We start from the raw sequence: 5,893 nt of genomic DNA on the forward strand, positions 1-5,893 counted from the left end.
CGATAGATAAATAGCGTTAGCCAAATCAACAGTCTACGAATCCAAGCCTAGAGATACAGATAAACACTCACGCTTGAAGAGCCCACCAAAACAAATGTAAAGAAAAGAAAAACATAGTGTTTAATTATAATGAAATTCAAGTCATATCATTTTCATTTGATCCCTAAGATATACATAGGCTTTTCAAGCATATGTGACGTAGAAATATTAAAATACATTTGACTAACCAAATATCCTAGAAAACTTTTAAAAAAATTCATATCGTCCATAGTCGTCATCTTTTGACACTTCAAAGAAAACTTTATGCATAGAGCTCCGAATCATGCAAGACTGGGCTTACATGAATATAGACTGAAAAACCTATCCAGAACCTCAAACGAGGAGTCCTGTGAGCTTTTCTATGGAAAATTATGACCAGAACAATCATTAATCTACATGTATTAAAATTCAAAAATGTAATTTGATCATTTTGTGCCTGCATCAGGTTTGATGTCTTTCGCAGCTAGAGGATAAGTAAATATTATACTTTCATATCATTTTGTGCCTGCATCAGGTTTGATGTCTTTCGCAGCTAGAGGATAAGTAAATATTATACTTTCATTTAACATATTATCACTAGTAGAAAAACAAGCAATCTAGACGGAAATTTCCGTCTAGATTGCTCCATTTCCCGTCTAGATTGGTTCACCTAGACGAAATTCCGTCTAGTTTGTTCCGTCTAGAATATTTCCGTCTAGATTGGGGCAAACTAGACGGAATTCCGTCTAGTTTGCCAACCTAGACGGAAAACAACCTAGACGGAAGTAAAAAATCCGTCTAGGTAGATTCCTAGACGGCAATCCGTCTAGGTTGGCAAACTAGACGGAAATCCGTCTAGTTTGCCAACCTAGACGGATTGCTACAGTAGCAACCTAGACGGAATTCCGTCTAGGTTGCTCTGCTACAGTAGTTTTTTTTTTTTTTTTTTTTTGCAAAACCCACATTATCACATGTACACAATATAGCACAACACCAAATCATGTTCATATCCAACACAATCGATCTAATTATATTTCAATATCAAATATAGTTATATTCAAATAATACATTCACCAAAATACTAGAAAGGTGCATAAATTTTTTACATAGATTGATTATAAAGAATACAATTGTTTACATAACTTGATGAACTTTGCATAATTTATAGAATCCAATTGCATTTACTCCTCCAAATTGTTGAAGCATCATGTTTCTTCCTCCTTGATCCTACATTATGCAAAATTCAACATCAATTAGTCCATGCCATGAAATACACTTAGAAAGCATTAACTTTGCAGAAGAACTAATCACAGGGTCTCAAAAAATCAAGTAATTATATACAGTTTTGTGATCCATCATATTCACAGAAAAATAGCCTAAGAGACAAATGACTTACTGAATTAGCAGTCAGTGGGAGGAACCGAAGCTTTACGTCAAAACTCTTGGAGGGAAGTCCCACACCTACGTCATACACTTATGAACACGACTCCAAGATTCTGAGGCGAAAATAAAATATGAGCTTTCATCTTGAAAATATGCTTGTTCTCTGTATCTTCAAACTGAGAGAGAATTTATCCATGTCAGTTATCGAATATAATTCCTTTAAGTAAAGGATGAACACAACATGAACTATGTAACAAAAACATTACAACAATTAATATGTTAACAAAATTGTTAAAAAACAAATAATGCTGAATCAAGTAAGTACAGCCTTGCACAGGCGCAAAGCACACAAGCATCAGGCGCTTGCACACACACACACACACACTAGCAGCAGTTACATAGAGCTGATCAGTCATGAGCATGCATGCATCCTCAACAAACTATCCATATATGCACTCATGTAAAGACATGATACGGACAGGCACACAATATGAACAAGTAAATTCGTACATAGAAAACCCAAAAAGTATATAATTGAGTGAAAGAAGTTGAGTTCACACCAACATGGAAATGACACTTGGCAATCCTAAGAATAGACACAATAAGAGTATCAAACAAGCATACCAGATGCAGGTGCAACATGACATAGCTTCATGATGGTAGTTTTTGCACTACACAAGATACTGACATATCTTAAACTAGTATCAGACCAATCCCTCCTATCTTGAGTAATAGTTTGGAATACACCAAAAAGAAGAGTCGCAAGCTAAACTCATACGAACTGATATAACCACAAAACAAGAACTACTAACATAAGACACCAAAAACCAACAGATCATGTCCAGGCAGGCAAATATCAATTACATGAAGCATAAAGAAGGGTATAAGAAGGAATCATACTAAGCTTCTCTAAAAAACAGCCGACAAGCCAAATCACGCTCACATGTAATAAATAATTAGCATGTGGTTGATGTAACACAACCAAAAATTACTCAAACAGAAGCATATGCTTTATCATAAATAACAATTCATCAACTAATTGAATCTCACAGTAACTAAGCACATAATATAACATTATACTAGATATGATTGCTAACTTTTAACAGATACATAGCCAAGGGGATAAGAAGAAGTAAAGGAACAACAGTAGACTTAAGTATACCAAAATTACGACTACTGTTTAGTTACAAGAAAAGATGGACAAATAGAATAATTGTAACATCAAAAAATATTACCATCATTCCAAGAATCCACACCATTTTCAGATGCACCAATCCACTTGCATGAAGTGTTTTTGTCTTTCCAAGTGCCAGGTAAATTTCCTTCTGTGCTGAAATCCACTTGCTAAAAGTGTTTTTGGCTTTCCAAGTGCCAGGTCTATTTCCTTCTTGCAATGAAGTGTTTTGTTACATATTAATTGTGTGCTCTCTGAAGGGATAGCTTGTTTCACTTCTTGCAATTTCTCTCAAACTAGAATTTCCTTGAAGAAATTTCCTCAATGGACACATATGCGTTGCTGCATTTGTTCTAGTACATTACTAATCAAGAATTTCACTTACTTGCGCATGCAGAATTTGTACTCATGGCTACGAACATAATCCTTCTCCCCCTCTTCAAGCTAAAAGCACAAAATCAACAACCAAAAGTTATAACTTTTCTACACAAATCAATCAAATAAACCCTAGGGGGAAAAACAGTAAAAAAAATTACAGGATCACTCTCGTAGACGAGAGAATAGCAAGTAGGCGATAGACATCGAAGCACACAGTTCTCCTTCTTGATCACCGACGACTTACACCTCCATCCCCACATCCCACTTCACCGACAAACCACAAAGATTCAATTTTTATCGATCCAATTACACAATTTTACAAGAAAACGAGGCGAAATTGAGAAAGCTGATACCTTTCGACGTCGGCATCTTCTCTCTGATCTCTTGGTCCTGCATCAGTTTGAATGACGTTAGCACATCAAAAGAGGAATCAAGAGCTCAAAGCCCTAAATCGGGTTCTAGAAAGAGCTTACAGTGATCTGATGAGGAGATGATTTGGCGAGAGCTAGAGGAGAGAGAAAGCTCGAGAGGAAGGGATGGGGCGGGGCGGCGGAGAGGGCGGAGGAGGTGGGGGGAGGGCGCGAAAATTCTGAAAATTTGAGAGGGAAAGATGGGGCGGCGTGAGAGAGGGGGGGAGCGGATATTCTGAAAATTTGAGAGGGTAAGATTGGGGGTGTGGGGTGGGGAAACATTAGGGTTTGCTAGGGCGCGAAAATTCTAAAAATTTTAGAGATGGGGGAGGCGAGGGAGGGGGGGCGCGGATATTCTGAAAATTTGAGAGGGAGAGATTGGGGGTGGGTGCGGAAACATTAGGGTTTTCTATTATTTTTTTCCCCACAAACTAGACGGAAATTCCGTCTAGGTTGATGTAAACTAGACGGAATTTCCGTCTAGGTTGATAGAAATTCTTAAAAAATAATTACCCCGTCTAATTTGGTAATCTAGACGGAAATTTCCGTCTAGATTGTCTCAAACTAGACGGAACAAACTAGACGGAACAAACTAGACGGAATTTTTTCCGTCTAGTTTGCCTCAAACTAGACGGAAAAAAATTCCGTCTAGTTTGTTCCGTCTAGTTTCCTCAGTTTTCTACTAGTGTATTCGTAATTATCAAAGCAAAGATAATTTCTATTATTGTATTTTATAATAGAATATAATCTCTTGCTATCATATCGTTTATATTGGGTAGCATATAATCATGTATAAGGAAGAATATCAATTCCTCATTTTCTTCTTTATTTTATGTCTTTACGGGAACTTTCTGAAAGTACCCTAGAGGGGGTAAATAGGGTTATTACAAATTTTATTAGATATTAATGCCGATTAAAATTAATTAACAAATATATCCTAACAATTATGATATTCATTAAGATATATGCAATGATATATATGCAAAGAGGAATATCAAGAAACAATGTAAACAACTAGTGGACACAATGAACAATCCAAACACAATGATATGATCACGGAGTTCGGACCTTCCGTCCTACGTCTCCGCTCCCCACTCCAGGGGAGAAATCCACTATCGACACACCCGGTTTGGAAGCCAGAACTTCTCTACACACTCGGTTTTCTAGCTTACCAAAAACTCTACAACACACACAATTACAACCACACTCTACACCCTCTAAGTGTTGGTCTCTAGGCCGTGTTTCCCTCAAGTGCTTGGAATTACTGTTAGACCCTAGAGGGGGGGTGATTAGGGTCTTATGCTAATCTAATCCGATTAAATGCCAATTAAAAACTAATTAACAAGTTATCCTAGCAAGTATGAAATATCACAAGATATATGAGCTAGGATAAGCAATGTAAACAATGAGATATATCCTATATGATGAAATATATATATATGCAAGGATATATAAACTAACACAAGGGGTAAACAATGTGAACTAGATAGTGGATCATATAAATGATGAGCTAATGACAATGGCGATAAGAAATATAAACACAAGTATAAATAAACGCCAAAGCACACTCAAACACAAGATATGATCACGGAGTTCGGACCTTCCGTCCTACGTCTCCGCTCCCCACTCCCGGGGAGAAATCCACTAACACAATCCGGTTTGGAAGCCGGAACTTCTTCTACACACTCGGTTTTCTAGCTAACCGAAAACTCTACAACTCACACTCTTGCAATCACACTCTACACCCACTAAGTGTTGGCCCTAGCCGTGTCTCCCTCAAGTGCTCGGTTACAACCTCTCTCTAGGCACGTCAACCGACGCCACTCCTCTTGGGACGATCCCCGACTCTCACCACACACTCCTCACTCGGTGTACAAGTGTATTACAAAGTGATTCTCACAATAAGCACAAATATGACAAATGATTGTTCTCAAAACAAGGTGAGAACTCAATTAAGCACAACTCTTAGTCACAAACCCACAACCCCAAATTATACTATGAATGTAAATACAATAAGCTCAAAAGGTTGTGTGTGAACAAAGAGATATAAATCAAAACTAAACTCAATGTAGTTCTAGCTTAATAACAATGATAATCAAATATATAAAAAAGCTAGAAATAGAGTTTAGAAAACTTCTCAATATATCAAGAGTTGGAGGGAGAATAGTTGAATGCCCAAACACCAATAGATGATCTCCTCAAGCTCTTGTAGAATTGAATCACAAAAACAAACTCTCAATTTGCTTAAAAGCTTTTTAAACACACTTAAACCAAACTAAAACCCTTGTTAAAAACTTTATTAAACTTGATTAAAAACTCTCTTAGTTAGGTGGAGAGCTGAAGGCAATGGGGTATTTATACCCTCTCAAAACTTCAGCAAAACCCCAAACAAAAAGACAAAAAATAGCCCAAAGCAACGGTAATAAAAAGAGCCGTTGGAAGCAGAAAAAGATACTGTCGGTCGACTGGAAATTTCACCGGTCGACCGATGGAGCTATCGGTCGACCGGACCGGTCGACCGACAGACTCT

The 5,893-nt window shown here is 37.4% G+C and overlaps 1 long non-coding RNA gene across 3 annotated transcripts; it reads right to left on the reverse strand.

The window, feature by feature from the left end:
- LOC109839458 lies at nucleotides 1,139-3,714 on the reverse strand. Of its 3 annotated transcripts, none has more exons than XR_002246628.1 (7): nucleotides 3,427-3,714; nucleotides 3,307-3,343; nucleotides 3,112-3,217; nucleotides 2,961-3,019; nucleotides 2,637-2,785; nucleotides 1,415-1,577; nucleotides 1,139-1,245 (listed from the first exon to the last, which is right to left on the reverse strand). It is a non-coding gene; the product is annotated as an uncharacterized LOC109839458 (long non-coding RNA). The 3 variants fall into 3 exon arrangements; XR_002246629.1 differs by having other exon boundaries at nucleotides 2,637-2,788; XR_002246630.1 differs by lacking the exon at nucleotides 2,637-2,785 and having other exon boundaries at nucleotides 3,427-3,712.

Source organism: Asparagus officinalis, chromosome 4 (assembly GCF_001876935.1).
Source record: "Asparagus officinalis chromosome 4, Aspof.V1, whole genome shotgun sequence".
In the NCBI taxonomy this organism is placed as follows: domain Eukaryota; kingdom Viridiplantae; phylum Streptophyta; class Magnoliopsida; order Asparagales; family Asparagaceae; genus Asparagus; species Asparagus officinalis.